The 24,074-nt window shown below is 39.5% G+C and overlaps 1 protein-coding gene across 2 annotated transcripts in view; it reads right to left on the bottom strand.

The window, feature by feature from the left end:
- Nucleotides 1-19,642, bottom strand: part of rap1gapb (RAP1 GTPase activating protein b) — a 134,575-nt gene extending 114,933 nt beyond the window's left edge. The window contains exon 1 of one of the 2 annotated variants that reach the window (XM_061726897.1): nucleotides 19,424-19,642. The gene's annotated coding sequence lies outside the window, so the exon portion shown is untranslated. The remainder of the gene's footprint in view (nucleotides 1-19,423) is intronic. The other variant, XM_061726902.1, reaches the window with a different exon arrangement.
- Between the last annotated feature and the right edge of the window lie 4,432 nt (nucleotides 19,643-24,074).

The raw sequence follows: 24,074 nt of genomic DNA, 5'->3' as shown, positions 1-24,074 counted from the left end.
ACCTACTATGCATGTTTTTGGACTGTGGGAGGAAGCCGGAGTACCTGTGGGGAGAACATGCAAACTACACATAAGATAGATAGATGTTTTACTTTGGGTGCGTGTAGATGTGGCGGTTACTGTCATCACTATACTTAATTACAACTGCTACCGAGCCCCAGAGTTCATGCAGCATGAGTAACAGGTGGGATTGTGCCCAAAGCACTGCCTGTCAAGACCAGACCGCATGATTACACTTGTCGATAAGCTCATTATCCTGACCTTTAAACAGTTTCAGCTTTCTCCTCTTCAAGAGACACACGAAACAACATACTGTACATTGTTGATTTAACAGGTAATGTCCAGTGAGGCCATTAAGAAATCCTGCCAGATCGATGACAACCCCTCAACGGAGAGTAGATCAACTGTGGATCGATGGGAGTTGCCATCTGAGTCTGCACTTCCCTGTCAGCTCTGCATCTACGAACGCATTCAGCACAGCAGTTTTCCTCCGAGCTGCGCATCGCCAAACAAAAGATAGATACATTTGTAGTTCTGGATGGACCTTGATTGATTGATTTCAAGGGGCCAGTATGAATGGGCAGAGAGGGAAATACTTCTGGACATCATTGGATAAGTATGAAAGCGATGAGTGTAATGAAGCGTGGGACAGAGGCAAAGCAGCAACCAGACTGGTATTGACAAAAGACATCCAAAAGGGCGTGAAGTTGAGTCGGAATGCCAATGAATGATTGTTGGTGCTCTTCCAGTAAAAACCTGTTGATCTAAACTGTTATTAGCAATCCTGCAGCCATCTTAGTTGATTACAACATTGGCTTGAGATTGTTTCGGTACATTCTGTACCGGTGGAAATGGCTGTTAATGCGACCGGTACCAGACTCATTTCAGAAATGAACGACTGGCCAAGCTACAACTAACAGACTCAAACCGTCACAGTTTGGTCTCTATTACCCTGCTATGTGTGTTAAAGTAGTATATGCACAACAGGTAGCTTTTTCTTTTTTAAACAAATGATATAATTTGAAATTCATTCTTTACTCTAGTGTCAGACAACTGTTAGTATTGTGAAATTTGTCATGCCATCCTTACAAGTAAATGAATAAACCGAAATCCCAGCAGCCAATGAGCCAGATGTTTCTCTCACTGGCGGAGAGACAATGATTGTACCCCAACAATTCTGTTTCCACTACAGTTATCTTATAATGTAGAACTGAAATGTGTCAAAAATATGATTCATTCTCTCCGAATTGAGTAAAATCACTACTTTCCTGCATAATTGAAGAAACTGAAGTGATGGTTGCCACGATTACAGCACACTTCTAATTACACCAATCATTGTCCCTGCTTTGACAACCACAAACTTTAATATTTCAATCAGAAGACGCAGAAAAACACTGATTTCCTTGTCGTATCTCTAAGAAAAAAAATCTCTTTCTCCATTATTGTTCTGTACCATTGTGGAAAGCATGTCATGGCTGCTCCTGTGAATACATCAAACTGATGAGAAGATGAGTGGCGGAGTCATGCTGTGCCTCGCAGAAAGCAATTCCCCAATAATTCAGTCCTTTTTAGATACGACGCACGCATTTTGTAAAAAACAAATAAAACTTGATTACATTGTGAAGAGAAACTAACAGTGATTAAAAATACTTGTAAAGACGCAATTTCAAAACAACACTGCGCCTTGTTTTGAAGAATAAACACATTGCTTATTCCTGCTATTAAAACCAACCTTGATTTCACTATGCGTGAGATCGGTGTGGAAGTGGCAGCTTAAATATGAATATACAGTAGCACAGCCTGAGCATCAACCTCAGGCCGCTGCTGTTTGTGTTTTATAATAGCACCCACTGTGACCTTATGTTTCATCATAAATTTGGATGAACTAATCACTACAGATATTACAAAATAAACTGAGTATATAAATGCAATAAATCAGAGATATAAATGACAAATATTGAAGCTGTCAGTATCATAATTAGGCGGCGGGCCAACGGGAGTTTTCGTGCGACCACCTTTTTTTTTTTTTTCAACCACGTCTACAGTTTCCAATAAATGAAATAAAAATCGTTACCACTCGTAGTTCTTGCCCTTTTTTTGTACATCAGTGACTTTGTCCAAGTTAGTTTTTCCGGAAAAGATAGCGGGTTTGGGGTCCAACATGCATGACGTGTTTGTAGTTATCATCCAATAGCGTCCTTGGAAAATTGCCGGTTCCGCTTCCGGTACCAGATCCCGACCAATAACGCTACACAATCATTACAAACTGCTCACACACGTATTTTAAGTTGTCTTAAAGACGTGCTTTCTCAAATAATAAATGATTTTAAAACAGTCGTAGCCTACTATTTCGTCATTCAACTTGATAAAACACAAAAAAGTCAGTATGTCTGTTAGATTAACTGAAGAAGTAGACCCGTTAAATAACATTACTAACGTCTGTTAGCAAATTAACTGAAGAAGTAGACCCGTTAGATAAAGGTATCCACAACCATACAAATATATATGGCTGTGTAAAGAGATTAGGTTTAGACAGCAAGTGTCAACAAATGGATGAACAAAATATCCTTCTTTGCTGCTAAACACTGTTAGATTTCAGTCAGACTTTCAAAACTTTCATATTTTTTTAAGCCTTTTTTTATGTCAGCAGGAAGCTTATGCCGTTATGTGCAGGAGGTAGGTTAATACAATCCATAATGGGTACATTAGTGCATCTTTCTTTTTTTTTGTTGCACTGGAATGAATCACAATCACCTTTTAGGACAAGGGAGGTACCTCGCCTATCATCTCGCAGTTTCCACTCCTGTTTCTAGTTCTGGCCTTTTAAATGAATTAATTGCTCCTGCTGGTCTACGCCTCTTCACTTGCCGAGTCATATCATTTGAAATCAGCCGTCTTCAAGAGGACAGGGCAGGGAATGATTTGGGTGCAAGCAAACAGGATGAATCAGATCCTGTCTTCATTCGTTTTCAAGCTGAGGATGTAAGGACAAGAGGGTGAACGCTCTGAAAAACTGCAGCAGTAAAAGCCATCGATGAAAAAGTCACTGACAATAAAATGACCAAATGGGATCCTTCCAAAGACACTTATCTCAATATCTTTGGAAGATTGAAAAGTTGGCCAGGAGGCATTTTATTACTGACTTGCATGCAGACAAAAACAGGCGTACTATTACTGGAATAATTGGATTGGTCCAGCGCTTCTATCTGGCTGAAAAGCTGCTACATGAAATGAGATTTTTCAGGGCATCGTAGAATAACCAGCGAGTTCTGACTCAGACAGGCCTGCATTTGTCAGATTTACAACAACACCAATGGAGCGCAATGGGCTGCATTACAGTGCATCACAGACAGAAATAAAACTGATATCTGTTGAAAATTAAAATGATTTTGTGACGGTTATTTAGTTTCATGTCATCGGGGGGGTGGGGGGGGTCATCAGAACCAGTAAAAATCCATGTCAGTTAGAAAAAAGGCTATAGTCTGATATTATTACGATAGAGTTAAGATTCTATTTAGACCAGTTCTATTCAAAGTTTATCAGTATATCGTTTTACCTTTTTTTTTTTCTCTCTTTTCTGCATATATATTAATGGTCAATACCAATCCTGGTAAAACCCAAAGCATATATATGCATTTTAATCAGGTTGATCTTTTTAATCTTTGTTTTTCTTTTTTTTTTTAAAAACATATATGTATCGTTTTACCTTTTTATCCACCCCTTTTTTTAATTCTATTTTGTATGTTTATTGTCTTCACTTTCATTCACGGGTGGTTGGTGTTCGCCTGGGTCCCGGTCCTATGGACTATTACACACACACACACACACACACACACACACACACCGCTACACAGACATAAATCTGTGTGTGTGTGTGTGTGTGTGTGTGTGTGTGTGTGTGTGTGTGTGTGTGTGTGTGTGTGTGTGTGTGTGTGTGTGTGTGTGTGTGTGTGTGTGTGTGTGTGTGTGTGTGTGTGTGTGTTTAAATAAAGTAAGCAGAAACATTAACCAGGATATGCAATTGTATTTATAAATAATAGAGTGCGAGCAAATGTGATTTTTAAGCAAAAAAATTGTTTCAAAACTATTTTGACCTTCTTTAGAAAAATACAATCAGCAGAGAAACTGTGTGTGTGAGTATGACTCATTGGGCCTGAAAGCCCAATGAGTAGTATAAGTCACCACTAAATATGGCCGGGTCAAATTGACCTGGTAAGATGCTGTAAATTGTAATAAAAATAAGCATAATATAAGAAAAATTGTACTTGCAAAGAGCATTATTTGGAAACATTCATGTAATTTTTAGGCAATTATATGGAAGATAATCAAAGTTATGACGTATTATCTTTTAAAAACGGGTCAAACCCGTAGACCCGTATCAGGAGGGTTAGCACATCAGTGGTTTGACTTACAGATACAGTATTGACAAAAAAAATCTAGGATGAAAGAATCCTATCAAGAATGCCTTACAGTACAAAGTCATTTATTCTTCATTTCGAGAAATTAGAAGAAAAAAGAATTACAAAAAATTAAGCCAGAAACATAAAACAAAACAAGCACAAAATGAATTTTCAGTTAGTTTTGCATTGTTTATTTTAGTTCACAGGATTACTTTTTACTCTTCAATTTTAGTCTTAGTTTTCATGAACTATAATAACTCTGGTTTGGATAATAAAACTACTTGATTTGGTTAAGACACTTAAAGACCTTCAATCAGAATTAGCACTTGCTCTGTCAAATACAGTTGTTTATTTCTAAAAATACACGGAGAGATAAAGAAAAAACTGATGCTTCAGCGTTCCATTTCCTATTTTCCTATTTACACTGCTTTGATTATATCCTGTATTAACAGATACTATATTACAAATGTGGAAACAAGAGCTAGGTAAGGATTTTTACCTCAATATGTGGCTATGTTTTTCTTTAAGCGGTAGTAACATCTTTCATCCAGGTAGTGATGAGGCATCATGCCGTGAAGCATGGCTTTGTTCCTGCCAGGCTCAGGAAACAAACGACTGGTGCTCTGAGAGAATCGTGCCAAGCCAAAGACTACAGCATCAAAAGGGTCTGTGTGGAAGACTTTCAAAAAATAAAAAAATAGGTCCAGTGGAGATGCTGTGAAGTAAAATCTTACATGCCATATGTTTGCTATATACAACAAAGCAGCCCAGATGTCAAAGTTACACACTTCAAAAGTGTGTGACTTTGAAAAGTAGGAGATCAGCAAAAAATGAGAATATGAGCCAAAGACAATAAGGTAGGCTGAAGAGAAGAATAACTTCAAGGCAAGAAGATTACTTGAAAAGAAGAAGATGAGCTGAAGAGAGGAAGATCAGCGGGAGAAAGGAACTGGCAAAACTCTTGCAGAATGATCAGATTTAGCAGGTGGCTGAAAGTAATAAAAGGAACGCATTGATAGCTGAAGTAGTGCTTAAATGGAATGTATAAAGAAGGTGAAACCCCTTCTTTGATTGGTAAAGGACTTAAAATTCATCATAATAAGGATTCAGAGTAAGAAGAGGAAGAAGAAGGGGAAAGAAAGGGAAGGAGAAGAGGAATTGTACTGGAACTAAGTAGAAGAAGAGTAAAGATGGTAGTTCTGGTTCTCTCGGGGGTGGTTCTTTGTTTACATTCATGTTTACACTTTGAATGGTGTCTCTAGGTGAAGGTATGCGTAAGTAGTGAGCTCTCAAAGATGACATAGTTTAAAGTCTTGTGAGCAGTTTAACGTTTGAATGATGTCTGTAGCCGAAAGTAAGGTCTGAAAGAGGTGAACGTTTTTCAAGGATTTAAAGATTTCCCCATTATATTCCAATGGGCCTTTGAAATCCTGGAATATTTTAAAAGATTGAAGTATTTGAAGGACCAGAAGTCAAAGCAGTAAACTCCTGAACAAGCTGAACATTTTTATATCTGAATAGTTGCAATAGCTCAAAAACTATGGAAAAAGTTAATTTGACAAATCACTTAAACACAGATCTCAATTGGTTGAACGCAGAGTCAGCGTTCAACCAATTAAATCTAGCTTCATGGAAAAAAGTAAGTGATCCCTTCTTAAGTAACTCAGGGGACGTGATGGGGATGGTGGCAGGTCAGTCAGACAATCTGAATGACCAGCCATCGCTGGCACGTCACTATGTTCATGTCATTTATTTGTCATTTAACACATTGAAAACATGAAACTATGAAAGCTTTACACGTCCACTGTTTAAACTAGATAATAATTTATAGTAGATGACCTAAGACCCAAATCAAAAGCTAAAATCATCAAAATAAAGCACAAGCAGCATGCTGGGGCCACTTGGAGGGCGGCTTATGGCTCAGAGATCATGAGTTTCACAGAAGATGCGCTTCATGACTGTTGGGGTTGGAGACGCCAGTCATTCGTGCCTTTTACGGCTGACTTTCAGGCACCACAACAATAGTGGAGCTCCTGAAATATTTACAAAATGTTATAACACCTTATTAATGTCAGCGCACATTTATGTTGTCAGTCTAAAACCATTTTGAGATGTAAAAATGTCATCAATACAGAACATAATAGAGAAGTAAAGAACCGTGAAAGCGCTAATGGCTGTTGCTCACTGCTCTGGTGTGTGTGTGTCCTGTGTGAGTGTGTAGCCATTTTAAAAAAGGCTGAACAAATCCATGACATTTTAAATAGTAATTTGGCTGTAAATGCCACATTGAAAACAGTTACAAATGAAGCTATTAGCTTTAGAGGAACCGCTGCCTGTGACTAACATTTGCAGGCTCATACCCTGTAATTTGTGGTGACACTGACCCTGCGTCTCGCAAGAATAGCACAGATGGCTAATACACCACAGTCACATCCAGACACCTTATTAAGGTCATTTGCATGTAAGTGTCTTTTATTTAAAGAAGATAGTGGGCAACAATTCCTTTTTACAACTTCTCTTTGTGGTATTCTTGTTATTTGCCTGCATGTACTGTATGTTGTTCTAAGAAGAATAAAACTAAATAGCTAATAAAGACTAAACTGAAGAATACGTCTACATTCTATAGCTACCTTTAATTGGTGTTTTTTATCTTGTTTTTTTGTTGTTGTTTTTTGGTCCAAGTTATTCATTTCTCAGATTTGGAGACGAGTGTTTACAAAACTGCGACACTATAATGAACAGTGAGATACATCTAAATGGTAGTGCCAACATGAATATTTTGTCATTAGACCAAACTAAAGATAAAAAGCAGGACTCGCTGCAGCATAAATTAACATCCATGACTGAGGTGTAGCCCATTGTTTTATCTGGATGACCATAAGGATAGCATATGAAATAAAATGCTAAATTCCATTGATCTCCTTGGCATCGTGGTGTTGTGCTTGTTCGCTGTTATATGCCGCTGCTGATGTTGAAAGACAAACAGTTTGGGTTTCTGCACAGGCTCCAAGCAGCTGTCCTTATTGGTAACCATTCATAGGTTTATCCATATCAGCTCAACACACAAATATGAAAGAAGTGTGAGAAAGTAAATGAACAAATCAATCAGGCTGGGTTTTCTTTGGTAATACGCAGGGTTTTTGCAGCTATGCCAACATAAAATTCAAAGCTTATGCAGTCATCATTATGCATACAAAGGAAGCTTCATCCACAATCCGATACACCACTGCTCCCCAGTCCGGGTCCTCAGGGGCTGCTACACTTCATGTTTTGGAAGCATCCTGCTCCTACACACCTGCTGCAAATTAACGGGGCCCCAACTACACTCGTGCAGGCCTTGATAACAAGCTCATTCATCTGAATGATGCGTGATGAAGCAAGGAAACACCTAAAACATGCGGCACAGCGGCCCCTCGGGGACCTCGACTGGTGGAACTCTCCTTCACATGCTACAAGCAAAAGCACAGCACAATTACTGCATCGTATCCTTTCTCCTGCTCTTTTGTTAGTGCAGAACGTGAATTGCTGGAGTATTTCCAGGAGTGAGACGTACAACTTAATTTGGCCATTAAATATGAAAGAGCAGTGATTTGGAACCTATTTTCTGGAGATTGTTAACGGTGGAAAATGTGGCTTGAACGTGCACGGTTGTTCAAACAGATTAAGAGATTATTATCTGCAAAAAGTGTAAACAGCATTAGTAAAAATTATACTTTTTAGATAAGAATGAGAAATAATAATAGGATTTTTTTTCATAATATTACTGTTCTTATGAAGTTGTTACTGCTACAGTGACTGAGAACTCTCACACAAGTGATTGCTGTATCTAAGGACACAGTGTACATGTGGCAGGAAGGCCATATTCGACATCTTGGCCTTCTTTTTTAGCAGCTTGCTGTGAAGCAAAGGTTGTTCAACAGGGGGTATTGATCACCCCTCTGTGTTGCAGCAGGAGGGTCTCTCAGCAAGCATGTGAAAACAACTTGAGTCATTACTGTAGGTTAAACAGCACTTTGTCTGTCTGTATATGGCATTATTTGGTCATGCAAAAGTTAACACAGACATTTTTTAAAAATGGGATTACATGCCACTGACATCCCATATTAACATATTCTTAAAATGCAATGCATGACATGAAAACCAACCATTTACCATCTGGCACTCTGCTATCAAACATAAATCTTCCTTTCATATGATCATGTGTTGTGTAAATCAGTGGGCTGATAGAACAAGGCAAATGGAGAGATTTGTTTGATTCAGCGCCCCATGAATCAAACTGGGACTCAAATGGATGGTGAAAGCAAACAAGCATGCGTGTGTGTGAATAATGTGTGTCTGGATGTGTGATTGGAGGCATGTCACTTGTTGGTCATGAGAACAGACTCATGTTCGAGGACCTTTACTGGATCTGATGCGCCGTGTCTAACACAATAATGTGTGCAGTGCTTCCCCCAGCTACCATTATACATTTACATTGAAAATAGGGAGAAACTACATATATCCATTTAAATAATAGTTTTCACCTATCTGGTCTGTTATGAAAAGTTTCATTCGTGAAATCTGGAAAATTGAATGATGAGATATTCTGTGCACAGACAGGTTATTAGATTTCTTTTTTTACCCAGTTATAATTGTCATAAATAAACTAAAGTCAAAAAGAGCTTTTGGAAAGAGAAGGTGCTTCTGGTTTGATTGGGTAAAGTCCAATAGTGTTATATGACTTTGAGATTAACTTTAACCTATAGTCCTGTTTAAGATCCACTGGGCCAATACAACAATTACATTATACAATACATACGAAATAAATAAACACTTGCCTCATGAATAATGGAGGATCGCCTCCAGCCAGTCGGCAACAACTGGTGCCCTTCCACTCTGTTTCATCAAAAACACACACGATTTTGTCAGTCGTGGCCTCTGAAAGTCGTCAGTTTTGATGTTCAATAAATACATCCTAAACCTGCCAATCCATATTATTTTTAAATGTCAACGCCCGGCGATAGGGATACATTTTAATAGTTTTGCTTTGACATAACATCGCCCTTGAAGGATGTCTCTCCGTCAGCGCTGATGAAGTCCAGCAGCTTTAGCATGTTCAAAGGTAAACCTTTTACAGAACACTGAGATATTTTTAATGGTCTTTCACAGCTGATCAGTTTATATCAAACAGTATCTCATGATGGAGAGATGTATTTATTGTGTACTTATTTATTATTCATTAAACCCACATGGGGTTCGTAGGATATTTCACCAACTACAAATGCTTTTTCTAGATGAATAATTTCAATTTCCGTACAGATGAAACGTGTACAAGGAAAGGCCACACAGCTAAACTTCTGCCGGATTGCAGACTGAAAGCTTTAATAATTGTTGGAAAAGCAACCTCACAGTCACTTTAATGTTAGTGGCATTAACGAAAAAAATGATGTTGTGTTTGAAAAATGAGCTTTTATGCTGGAAAACCTTGAGCTGTAAATTTCTGAACATTTTTCTTATGCACAACAGTAAGTGCCTTAGGAAGAGAGTAAAAACGATTTGTTTTGCTGGTTTTTAGTGCAGTGTCGGCAGTTACTTTTGTTATTAAATCTTAGGCCACGAGGGCTGCTGGGTAAATTCAAACTGCATACCTATGTGGAAGAATGATTTTGATGATGCATAATCTTTTAGCTGTAAGGACAAATGTGCTCGTTTTTTAATTTTGCCACGGAAGAGAGTATGAGGTAACAGAGTGGACGGTGACGGATCTGAATTCCTAATTGACCAAAGGATCATTTGTAACTTGATAATCGCTGTGGAATGGAGCCTCAAGAAATGCTATTTTGCTGTCGTTTTTAAATTGTGAGTATGAAAAATTGTTTATTTCATGGGGGTCGTTGTGAAAAAGATTCAAGCCAAAGCCTCAGACTGATTCTGACAGAATAATGGCATTTTGAAAAGTTGAGCCAAGCGGAATAATTGCTATTTCAGAGGATAGATTACTATTGTCCAAAAGTTTCTGATGATGTTAGATAGTCAGTTTGCTCTGCTGACTACATGGATCTCTATTTGAGCAAAATGTAATATATCAAGGAACATCAGGGACGTTCACCTTCATCTCTACCTATTTTAATACAAAACAAACCATGTTTGTCTTCCACATCAATACATGAAATCGTAATATCCAGTGATCCATCCATCCATCCGCCGCTTATCCGTTCCCGGGTCGCGGGGCAGCAGTCTCAACAGAGATGCCCAGACTTCCTTCACCCCAGACACTTCCTCCAGCTCTTCCGAGGGGAGTCCGAGGCGTTCCCAGGCCAGCCGAGAGGCATAGTCTCTCCATCGTGTCCTGGGTCTTCCCCGGGGTCTCCTCCCGGTGGGACATGCCTGGAACACCTCCCTAGGGAGGCGTCCAGGAGGATCCGATACCGATGCCCAAGCCACCTCAGCTGACTCCTCTAAATGTGAAGGAGCAGCGGCTCGACTCCGAGCTCCTCCCGGGTGACTGAACTCCTCACCCTATCTCTAAAGGAGCGTCCAGCCACCCTGCGGAGGAAACTCATCTCGGCCGCTTGTATCCGCGATCTTGTCCTCTCGGTCACTACCCAAAGTTCATGACCATAGGTGAGGGTAGGTGCGTAGATTGACCGGTAAATCGAGAGCTTCGCCTTTCGACTCAGCTCCCTCTTCACCACGACGGTCCAGTACATCAACCGCATAACTGCGGACGCTGCACCGATCCGTCTGTCAATCTCATGCTCCATCGTTCCCTCACTCGTGAACAAGACCCCGAGATACTTGAACTACTTGAGGCAGGACTTCTCCACCCACCCGGAGAAGGCACGCCACCCTTTCCCGGTGGAGAACCATGGCCTCGGTTTTGGAGGTGCTGATTCTCATCCCTGCCGCGTCGCACTCGGCCTCAAACCGCCCCGGCACATGCTGAAGGTCCCGGTCCGATGAAGCCAACAGGACAACGTCATCTGCAAAAAGCAGAGACGAAATCCTGTGGTTCCCAAACCGGATCCCCTCTGGCCCCTGGCTGCGCCTAGAAATCCTGTCCATAAAAATTATGAACAGGACCGGTGACAAAGGGCAGCCCTGCCGGAGTCCAACATGCACCGGGAACAAGTCTGATCTACTGCCGGCAATGCGAACCAGACTCCTGCTCCGATCATACAGAGACCGGACAGCCCTTAACAGAGGGCCCCGGACTCCATACTCACCGAGCGCCCCTCACAGAATGGCACGAGGGACACCGTCAAATGCCTTCTCCAGATCCACAAAGCACATGTAGACTGGTTGGGCAAATTCCCATGAACCCTCGAGCACCCTGCGGAGGGTATAGACCTGTTCCAGTGTTCCGCGACCGGGACGAAAAACCGCATTGTTCCTCCTGAATCCGAGGTTCAACTATCGGCCGTATTCTCCTCTCCAGTACCCTCTATATATATATATATATCCAGTGATGTAATTCAGAAATATTTTGAAAAGTATTCTAGCATAAAGATGTACTTACAGTAATGAAATCCAAGAAGCAGCAGGAAAGAAATCTTCAGGGTGGACAGGCTAATATGCTCATAAGTGGGGGTTTTCTCAGTATGGGTTATGGTTGTAATGAGCGTTTAATGATCTCAAAGCCAATACAATATTGGCATTACTAATGACATCTTACAATCTCATTAATATTTATCTGATCCTTTGAACCCAGTCTAATAGTGTCTAATGGGCCCATAAAATTATGTGGTTAGCAAAACAATTAGCGGCCACCTTATGTGGTCTTTCTCTCAGTTCGCTTTCTCAGGTGGTTTCAGCTGGCCGGAGATAATTAAATTACCCAACTGCTTGCTTTTGTCAAGAGTCCAGAGGGGGCTAATGCTATTTTTCACAGTTAGGGTAAGGGTTAGATTAATATTTGGACAAAATTAAATGCAGTCAGCCCAGCATCTTTGATTCTGGAACTCTGTTATTTGCTATGTGCGTAGTTGTTGTCGCCAAACTTTATCAAAAAAGGGCACTGTAGCCCCACGTAGGGTGAAAGGCACTGTAGCCCCACATAGGGTAGCCACTTTGTGGTCGTGCAGATGATGGTGGCTGATGATAAGGAAGGGAATGACATTGTGACATACAGGTTATCATGGAGGAGAAATCAGAGATTGTTCTTGTCAAATCAGGAGCCCAAGTCCAGTCTCAAGTCACTGATGTCTGAGAGTCACAGTAAGTGTGACTAAAGAGCGCCAGTCCTGATCCCTGTTTCTGAATCACTATGATAGACTGTAAAAATCACTGGACAGACGGCCAACGATATCATCCATAGGTTTTCTGGAGTGTCTCTTTCCTCATACTGCACCCTGGCCGAAGCAAACAGGCCCAGGAAGCCAGTGGGAACATGGAAACTAGTCAATCAAAATTAGCTGTGGCTACCAGGTGATCCACGCTGTGGGATTTGAGAGTTGCCGGCAAATGTTCGCAGCAGAACACTTGGTTTCAGATGTCATTTCAGTGGTATTTTCAGAAATTACCTGGCATTTAGCCAATGCCAGGTTAGACCTCTGATTGCTCTACTATCAGTTGCCTCTCCCACAGTGTCCATTGTAGCTATGTGAGCTAGTTTTTTGGTTGCTGATGTGTGCCATAGTGCCATGAAGCTGATATGCAGTTGTAACAACACACAACTGGGACAAGATTAAAGGTATTTTGGCAGTTTTTAGTCAGTGCTGCCAAAATGTAAAAAAAATATTCCTTCAAATGAAAGTGAAACTGATATTGAAAGAAACTTGAAAGAAAGTCTTTTTTACTCCTTTAATATTTTTGCACACAGAGAAAGGCTTTCAAATGTCGCTACAACATGCAAAAAAATCATTTCTATGCCTGTAGTGAATGGCTGTTTGATTATATTTCATGTATGAAAATATCTGTTTGTGTCTTACTTGGTCACAGTCTCTAAGCTGCCTACTGACACGATCAACCACAAAGGTGGGCAACATTTTCTTCCCTGTGCCCATATTGATGTAGTTGAAGTAATCAAAGGTCACACGTCAGACAGTTGCGTTGACTCATGTGAAAAGCTCTCCCAACTACCTTTGTCACACATTAACTGATTCTGAAAAGAATGACTTTCAATGTCTTCTATAGATTAGAAGCTAAAGAATAGAGTTGTATAGAGTTAGAAATATTGGTGGAAAATTGTTGATGTTCACCTTGAATAAAGACAAATTCTCAGCATATCAAACGTAATGCTTTTGGTCTAACGTTTGGGATAAATGTGGATAAAACTGCAATGTACTGAATCAGTTTCTCTTTTCTGAAGCATTCGCCCTAAGTGTAGTTCTGCCACAGTAATGACTGACCTTACTGGCCCGGCACTGCCGGAAACATTTCAGTCCACTCTAAAAGGTAGCCAACTCTTTCTGCTGCAGTCATGAATGCTTTCCAGTCACTTCAAAATACATTTATTCGTTCTTTTTAAAAAACCCTCTTCAATCATGTTCAAGGTTGCGGGGAGGACGTCTGGCTGTCGCTGCGTTTCAAAGCGAGAAGCAATCACTAATCATGTATGTTTTGGACTCCGGGAAGAATCCAGAGAACCCGGAAAAAAAACCCAAACAGCCACAGGGAGAACATCCAAACTCCACACAGATATACTAACTCGATTTTTTTTAAATATAATTTAGCTTTGTTATGTTTTCATTTAAGGATGCTGCAGGGCAGACTGTGATGGTTCAAGGGCCACATCTGCACCTCGGGTCATATGTCCGGTCTACATTAGATAGGAAGCTTACTTTTCTATTTTTCTACAGGGCTACACTTAATAACTGTGTGTGTGTGTGTGTGTGTGTGTGTGTGTGTGTGTGTGTGTGTGTGTGTGTGTGTGTGTGTGTGTGTGTGTGTGTGTGTGTGTGTGTGTGTGTGTGTGTGTATGTGAGAGATTGTGTGCTTGTATATGAAAATGATTTACATTTTCCCGCACTCCCGTTTGTTGTGCATTGGTATTTTTGCTGTTAGGCATTATTAGATTTATTCATGACCATTTCAGATGCTGTATTTCATTTATTTGTAACTACTAATATTAAGTTTGTGTAAGTACTGCATGTTTGCATATGTGTATAGATATTTATATATTTTCCTATGCATTAATATGTAGATTAAATATTGCTCGATTTCTCACACAAGTGTGTTTTAATGTAAAAGCACATCGCGCTCATGTGTAATAAAGTATCTGTGAATAAAACTGTCATTGCCATAGTTTTACCTCCCTCAGACATGGAAGGGTCAAGGGCGTTGCCGTCCACTGACTTTGAATCAGGTGACGTCAAATGCTGCCAAACTGAATTGTAAGGCTGTTTAATTGCATTGGAAACATTGCTCCCATCGGAAAAGCCAGTGAAACTGTACACAGGGGCAGGACTGTGTCGTAGCAGCTGGCGTTCTTGTGCACATACAGTAGCATTAAACAATATGATTGATTGTTTATTGGAATAAAGAAGGCGTCAGCAAGGGACAACCCGAAGGACCATCAAAGAAGGCTGTAATCCCCCTGTGTGAGAGCGTGGTTAGTCTTGACCTTGTTGGGTTTATCAATTATTATAATATGTTTGAAAGATTTAGACTTTGGACATCTACAATGAGAACCAAATCTCTATGAAAATAGCTGATGTTTTTATACATAAAACTGTGAGGCTTATCAATGTCACGGTTTTGAAGGACAGTCAGACTTTCAGTTGAGAAAATACCATGCAGATCATAATGTGTCTCCTTCAATAAAAAATACCTAATAAAGTCTCAACTCCTGTAGCTTGCATATTTTTTATATACAGAATTACTGGATAGATGAATCCAGTTTATTGCAAGAACATAAGCCTTTTACGTGACTGACGGATGAAATGATTCCACATGCCAGCAACAAAGAAGGCGACTGAGAGTGAATGGAGAATCAGAACACGAAATATTCAGAAAGAAAGCCAAGACGAGGTTGTTTACTGAATAAAGTATTTGCATTTAAGAGACAGGGTTGTGGAGGGAAAGTTTAGAGGTGCAGTTTTGACTTTCGGGCATCAGGGCATCTTCTTTCTTCCCTGACTGAGTTGATCTTCATTAGGATGCAGACAGAAACGTGGTTCCCAGTTGGCTCACAGAAATAGTTATATAAACATTAAAAGCAACTGCTCTTTCTTCATAACCTGATGGTGCAAAATGATGAACTACTGAAACAACCGATGTCGCCCAGAGGACAGATTATGGGCGCACAGTTGCGTGGCCCCAGCGGAGTAAAGGAGTGTGAGAAATGGAGACACATTCATGAAATCTTTCAACAAGTCAGCAGTGTTTGGGCCCTTGGTGATTCTTTGTAGAGATAGAATGCTGATTGGGTGAAAGTTTGGTTTGAACCACGTATAAACTGTGTCTGAGACTGCTGATGCAACAGGCTGCCAACACAGAGGAGACTCTTTTTTTCATCCATGTGACTACTACTTTTTCACTGGCAGAAGTGGCAAAGAAGCAGTCCAGCGTTATCAGAGCTTTTTACTAGCTGATGGGCTCCTGAGCTAGTGACTCCACAGCATGATGGAAACTGTTGAGTTTCCTACTGATGTTTACTTCAAACAGGACTGAAACTGGACATTTTCAAAACAAAAACTATTAAACAGGTTGCCACCTTAAGTAAAGATTTGACTAAAGATGAAAAGGGAATCATCCATCCATCCATCCCATCCAGACTCCATCTATGTCATTCTATTCCTATTCAGGGGGAAAGAAAAGGTTGGGGACTATCAAATATAAACAAAACATCTGTATGTTTAATAAAATTGAAGTTGAGCTGCCTTTAGATCCAGTCTTCCTGAAATAATAATAAAACATTTATTCTTAAGTCTTGTCTAGTGCAAACTGTCGTCACATGAGGCAGCATGTAAAAGAACCCACACCATCCACACCAACACAACACCCATCCAAGACGGACATCTACCCTTGAATCAAAATTGATTCAAAGGTAAATACAGAGGTGGACAGAGTACTCGACCCCAGTACTTGAGTAAGAGTACAAATACTACTGGTCAAAATTTACTCCGTTACAAGTAAAAGTAGCTCAGTCAAAATATTACTCGAGTAAGAGTAGAAAAGTACTTGCTTTTAAAGGTACTTAAGTATCCAAAAGTAAATGCTTTTAAATTTACTTTAAGTAAAAGTAAGAGTAAGAGTAAGAGTAAATTTCTTATTTTCCACATCAGTAAATTACTATATTTTTTCTAAATTAATTGTTGCGGCTCTGTCTTGACAAACGCAGGCTACTTTGGCGGTATCGTTTTGAGGAGGCTTGACGTATTTCCGCTTTACGTACATCCCAGTGGAGAGCGTGCACTGTGATAGGTCTCCTCCTTTGACAAAAACAGCTTGTGTCCAATAGGATTTTAGGGAAGAAGAAAAAAGAGCAGACCTGAAAGTAACGAGTACTTTTCAGCCTTCCTAGAAATTTACTCGAGTAAAAGTAAAAATATTTGTCTTGGAAATGTATTCAAGTAAGAGTAATAAGTACCAAAGAAATCTAATACTCAAGTAAAGTACAAATCCTCTGGATATGTACTTAAGTACAGTACTCAAGTAAATGTACTCCGTTACTGTCCACCACTGGGTAAATATCTGTTTTTTACATTCCAGGTGCAGATTTTGCGTCTGTATCAAGGCACCCTCTGAACTCTGGATGACTTCTGTTTCCTGTGGACAATCATGGACGATGACTCCTATGTTTTTTTACTACTTCACTTTCAATATCCCCCCACACACACCTTCAAAGACCTTGGCTACTGTAGTGGGAACACAAAGCTCTCGTGACAGAGTCGGGGTCTCCCTTTGAATTCTGTCACCACTGACCCATAAAATATATAAAAAAAAAACATGATTTAAATAGTTTTACAGGTACAAGATTCCATAAAACAACCACTTCCTTTGATCTGACCAACACTGGTAACTGCTAAAATCCATCTAAATGGACATGTGCCAAATTTGACCCGAAACAACCTCAGTGTTCAAAGATTTGTATCACCTGAGTGAAAGTATAAAATTATTAAATATTTTCATTGTTGAATATTTCTGCGTTTTTTAGGAAAAGCCATAAAATGTAAGACTCAAAGAATGTTGTTTAGGATAGGTTTACTGATCTTAAGTGTCAAATTTGACCCTACCCATATGAAAGGGTAAAGTGTGCGACTTAAAACTCTGGCTGTATACTGTTTAGATGTGAGAAAGTGTCATACATTAAGGCCCCTGCACACTGCACGATTTTGGCCTGTCACGGATGAAAGAACTGTGGGAATATGTGGGGATCTCTTTTATCGCTCTTTTATCCACACAAAGTGAGTAGTTTGATGACCATCACACTAGTCTTGCGACTGAAGGCCGCCTGCTATGATTTTCTGACAGAGCCAAATAGCTGAAAACACAGTCTACTGACTGACCAATTAAAATGCAACTCGAAATGACGCAATTACTTCAAAAAGCGAAACACAAAAGAAATCAAGCTATAAAGGACTCTGGGAAAACTCAAATTTGGCAGAGCTGTGCAAAAAGAGGTCAACACTACGAAGGCATTGCAAGTTATCACATATAATGTTTATTTAAGCAGGCCTGGGTTACATTACAGTATTAAAACTAATTACCCCGAGCTCCCGTTGCAAAGCTAGCCTCCAAAGTTACCCTCTTCTCCCTAATCACTGTCCAGGAGCACATTCTGCTTCTCCACTTATGTTTAAAGCATTTTTAGCAGACATAAAAGCTACAACAGAGCAGTTTGCAGTGCATGCTGATGAGGCAATCCTACATCTGTAAGGATCAAATCATAGCCTTGGGCGCAAGAGCGCATCAATGTATGGTCAGTGTGCATACCTGTCTTGACACCTTACAGGTTTAGCCAGTTTAGCCAGTAATCTTATAGAAGTGCAAAAATCTTGGAGGGCTTTTAAAAATCCTTCCATTTTTTGAGTTGGCTAAGTCTTATCTGCCACCGGATCTGTGAGCCAGAACCGTCACTGTCTCTGATACGGAGCCGATGTGATCCAAAGTAACTTTGGATGGAAGTTCAAAGTTTAGGTGGGTTTTACCAGTAGCAGGTACTGCAAAAACTTAAAATCTTACCAGGAATATTTGTCTTATTTCTAGTTAAAATGTCTCATTTTTAGTCAAAAAATCTCATTACACTTAAAACAAGAGTCATTACCAGAAAAATAACTTGTTATTTGACAATTTTCACCTGTTTCAAGTAAATTTCCAATTGAAATAAGTAGAAAAATCTGCCAGTGGGAAGATTTATCTTCTCACAAGCAAAAAAATCTTGTTCCACTGGCAGATTTTTCTACTTATTTTAAGTGAAAATCTACTTGAAACAGGTGAAAATTTTTGTTTTTTCCAGTGATGAGTGTTGTTTTAAGTGTAATGACATATTTTTTGACTAAAAATGAGACATTTTAACTAGAAATAAGACAAATATTCTTGATAAGATTTTGAGTTTTTGCAGCGACCACAAGGGCTGAGACTTTCTAACAGTAGCCTAATCAAATAATCTTTCCAATGAAAAATCTAATTTGTGCTGTTATAAATGATGTACAGTCTTCTTCATTCATCCATTCATTCATGTATTCATTCATCAGATGAATTAGTAGGAGGATGCACTCAAGCTTATCCTAGCTGGGACAGGGGTTGGGTACAGGTCTCCATTAGGCTACAGCATTTTACTGCATTTTATCAGTTATTTGAGTACTCCTCACAAAATAAAGATTTTGTAATTTAAAATGATGACCTGATTACTCATCAATGCTATAAAATTACAGGCATGCTGCAGTGAGTGAAAGTGACTCCTTCAAAAGCAACTTTCCACCAGCAGGACTCACTGTCGGAGCGACGACTCCGGCTCTTCCTTTGTCAGCTGCACGCATCACATGTATTTATGGATGTTGTGTGGATTCACTTGTTAAATGGCGTTCGACTCTGTAGAGCAGCTCGCAGTCAAAGGTGAATGGCATATGTGCTGCAAGTATAAAGTTATATTGTCTTACCTTGTTTCTCGGTGAAAGGTGAGGGGAGCCCCGCCGGGACGCGCTTCCTCGGTTATGCTGGTTTTGCTGAGCGCATGAAAGGCAGGGCACTTGCTGGCTTTCTACAAAAGCTGAATGGGAGGATTATTCTCGCACAGGTGAAAACCGGGCTTTGAAAAGCGGTTTCTGGTGCTCCCGAACATCAGCTGACTGCTGTGTGCCACAGATCCTCCGATCCTCATCTGATGCTTCAATCTGTATTTGCCTTTCTTTTAAACCGCACATGCTGTCACTGTCACGTGACCACTCCCCTCCTTTCGAGCGCACTCCTCCGTGCGCCGTGCACGCTCATCAGAAAAATGCTGCAGCTTCCCATTTCAGCTCCAAAAGCTGAAGAAAAGTCGCCCTATGTCGCCTGCTTTGCATATAATTATATCACGTGAATGCACTTGGAGTAATTATGATGCATTAAAAGTACAGCTGCTCACTTTTATAATAAGCGGCATGAATGGAAAAAGAAAGCGAATTGCCTTGTCTGTTGTTTTTTTTTTTTTTTTAAGAAAGACAATTCAGCGCCACTCATACGTCTTCTTAATATTCACCTGTCTTCCAGGCACTACCTCATTTTAAATCCTCATCCATCTTTCATGTCCCTCTCCATCCGTCAGTGGTTTGTACTGTTTTGTGTTTTTCTGCTTCAGGCATTCCTGGGAGGAGGGCTTGGATTTCTGCGGTGGTGTAAAAGACTGCATGAATCAAACCTCAGAAATCCTAGCTCTTGTAAGGATAATGGGTAACACTTTACAATAAGTTATGCACAATGTTGCTTAATTACTGGGAAATACAGGAGGAACTGACCAGTAGTTAACCTTTGGTAACTCATCATTAATCTGAGTGAGTTTTTAGTAAGCAATGGACAGTTAAAGTTAGAAATATTTTAGGACCTAACCAGAGGGACTAGCCAGTACCAAACCATTAATCATCAAGTACTTCGACCAATACTTAACCATCCATATACTTACAGATACGCATTCAAACTTTTGTATAAGCATTTTTACTCATTTTTCATGTACTACTTATACATGAATATGTGACAAATGCCCTTAATTTAATGAAGGCATTTTATATCTGGATCATTGAAATTAAATGTGAATATTATTATAATCATACTAATTAATATCAATCAGGTATTGCTGTCACAAATTCAGTGGATAGGACCCAGATGCAGGAGACCAGGAGGCAGGAGTTCCAAAAAACGTGTTTTATTAACTTAAACAAAACCCAAAGCGCTGCTGAGCAGGATTGCAAAAAATCTGAATTGCACAAAACCAGACCGGAAACATGAAAGGATGAAACAGTACGGACCAGCAGGGAGCAAGGGAAAGACAAGATATACACAGAAGGGTTGATGAGACACAGGTGCAGACAATCAGGCCAGATGAGAACGAGGGAGGTAAAGACATAACTGAACCACAAAGACATGGATTTCAAAATAAAACAGGAACTGAAACCAAACCGTGACAGACACTTTCCTGTAATAAAACAATCTTTTTACAGTACTTTTTACAATGTGAAATCTGTTTTAATTTGCCTTGTAAAGCGAACTATTTTCCCTGTTTTGGACGGTGACGGTTTTCATGGTTTCTGCCTTTATACTTGATCACGATGGACTTAAATGAAAACAGTCCAAATGTAATCAAAGTGTAGTTTGTCAGCTTTCACTAATGATACTTTCACAAATATGTGACATTTACAATTTAGGACTAACAGTCATCGCAAGCTTTTTTTCAGGGACTCAAAAGCTTGATAATTGAAATAACCACTTTTAAAAGAAGTCTGGACATCAGCGTTATGTGATTATCAACTTTAGCTGATTTTGAGGTCTTTCAGGTGTTTTGTGTTGACTTCAACTGCCTCTTTTTCCCCCCTGTTGGACAGAGGATAAACTCATGGTAACCATGGTAACCATGATTCCAGTCACACAAATGATACCTTCAGGAACTCCTTGGTTACCAGTGTACGAAATTTGATAGAATTTGAGCAAAGGGTAAAGTCTCCACAAAGGGTTTAATAAGGATACAACGAGGTGGACACTCAATTTGGCACCAAATATGAAATGGGCTACATTCCAATGCAGCTGAAAAATATAACTATGGCAATTAACTCTATTATAGGTGTCAGGGTTTTGACATTTCCCCCAGTTTGTGTTTCAGTTCTGTCCCTCCTGTTTCCCATCTGCCCTGATTGTCTGCACCTGTGTCTCGTTATCCCCTGTGTATATCTAGTCTTGTCTTTCCCCTGCTCCCTGCTGGTCCGTACTGTTTGCTCCCTCCATGTCTCCTCGTCTAGTTTTGGACTCCTGTTTTTGTTCTGCCTTTTTAGATCCTGCTCAGCAGCACTTTTGGTTTGTTTTTGGTTTTGCTGAATAACTCCAGTTTTGGTGAACTCCAAAAGGCTTAAGGCTTTTCTCCAACTATGGGAGTTTTTACCTGCCATTGTTTATGTAATAATTGCTCGGGGGTTTATGTTTATGTTCATGTTCTGGATCTCTGGAAAGCGTCTAGAGACAACATCTATTGTATTAGACGCTATATAAATAAAATTGAATTGAACTCCTGCCTCCTGCTCTCCTGCATTTGGGTCCTCAACAAAACCGTATTGTGACAATAGGAGTTATTTGTCATCGACTGGAGCTTTTGGGGATGTCATTTACCTTGTAATTTATCAACTTTCTTTTTTTTTTTTTTTTAATTTGCTCAAAACCAGTATGCATTGGAGGTATAGTATGTGGTTTTGAAAATGTGCATAATCTTAGTTGAAATGTAAGACACATATCTGACAGTCGCAGATGTCATTAAGAAAATGTTACTTCAGATAGTTCTTGAAATATTTCTTTCAAAAACTATGATTACATAACATACAGTATGTACTGCTGTTTTTATTCTAACACCTGAGGGGCCATTGACAGCTACAAGGAGGTACTCAAGGCCGTAAAGGATTACAAATTGACAAAGATGAAAAACCCTAGCAGATACAGCTGCAATTTCAGAACTGCATGCCCTAAATCAAGAAAAAAGCGAAGAAATTCGGCTTACGCTGGGAAAGACGAAGACTTTGGCCTCCTACTCCAATAGATGCCGCAAGGCTTAATTCAGAAGGACTCCAGAAAGAAGAAGAAAAGATGAAAGAAGCAGACGCTTCTCAGAATTTACAAAACCCCAAGCTCAACAGGAATAATGTGTATATATTTTTTTTTTTACAGTGTTCCACGTTTAGACATTTTTAAAATGTTTGAAATGGTCCTGATATTCATGTTTGTTGTGTTAAGGACTTGGCCATCTATTTTCTAAGTGTGAGTTTAAGTATAATTTTTATTAAAGTTAGCTTGAGCCTTATATTTTTTCTTTTGATTTTATTCTGTTTAAGTGCACTTTAGGCAAATAAATAAATGTGCGTTTTACTTTTTCGCTAAATATTCTTATATGCAATTAAGATTTAGGGTTTATCCAACAAAATAATTTAAATATGGTAAAAACGGTATCCCAACTTCAGTTATCAATTATGAATAATTTTGTGTTAATACACAAATAGTAAGTTGTCATTAAGCGTGAACGATCAATTACATTTCCAGAAGGGAGACTTAGTAACTAACGGACAGGTAATGAGCATCAGTATGATGTACCACTTTACTTGAGGGTGCACAAAAGCATTAACTAATGGGCAGGTAATGATTAGCTAATCTGTTGGTACTTGGTATGTATACACCACTTCATTTGAGGGTACCTACAAGCACTAATTAATAGATAGGTAATGATTAACTAATCAGTAAGTACTCAGTATAATGCACCACTTCACTTGAGGTTAAACACAACCATAACTAATGGATAATTTAAAAAAAATCATCAGTGGTCTACTCAGTACGATAGTAATGCAGTACTACATGGTAGCTAGCCTATGGCATGTAGAATTACTCAGGATAGACATGAAGACAGTAACTATTGTTACGTAATAAGTAATTCATGAGTTATTTTTAATTTTGCACCATTTGGTTCAGAATATGGGAGCACAGTGGCTTGGTGGTTAGCACTGTTGCTTCACAGCAAGAAGGTTCCTGGTTCGACTCCTGGACCCGGTGGGAGTCTTTCTGTGTGGAGTTTGCATGTTCTCCCCGTGCTTGCTTGGGTTTCCTCCGGGTGCTCCAGCTTCCTCCCACAGTCAAAAAAACATGAAGGGTTTACCCCTGCCTCTCGCCTGTGATGAGCTGGGATAGACTCCAGCAGACCCCCGTGACCCTGCAAAGTATAAAACGGGTATAGAAAATGGATGGATGGATGGTTCAGAATTCATTCATAACTGATGAAGAGATCTGTTCAAAGATAACAATGAATAAATTATAACCTAATGATTCATTAATGTAGGATCTTCTCTGGTTACGTTTAAATAGCTAATGTTAGGAAATTTTTGAGAGATTACAAAATTAATCATCAGCTTTCCAGTCATTTATAGTTAAGTTGAGTCAATTGTTAACTAACTAACTAACTAACTGAAACCCAATTCAATACTTCATGATTAACTAATAGTTAGGTTAGTTCCTCATTTATTTCCCAGTAATTAAGCAATATTAGCTAACCATTACTTATCTAAAACTCACTTGGGTGCTTGATGATAATGG

Source organism: Cololabis saira, chromosome 8 (genome assembly GCF_033807715.1).
Source record: "Cololabis saira isolate AMF1-May2022 chromosome 8, fColSai1.1, whole genome shotgun sequence".
NCBI classification, from domain to species: Eukaryota; Metazoa; Chordata; class Actinopteri; order Beloniformes; family Belonidae; genus Cololabis; species Cololabis saira.
The sequence above is the reverse complement of the archived record's forward strand: the minus strand, read 5'-3'. Positions and strand labels throughout refer to the sequence as shown.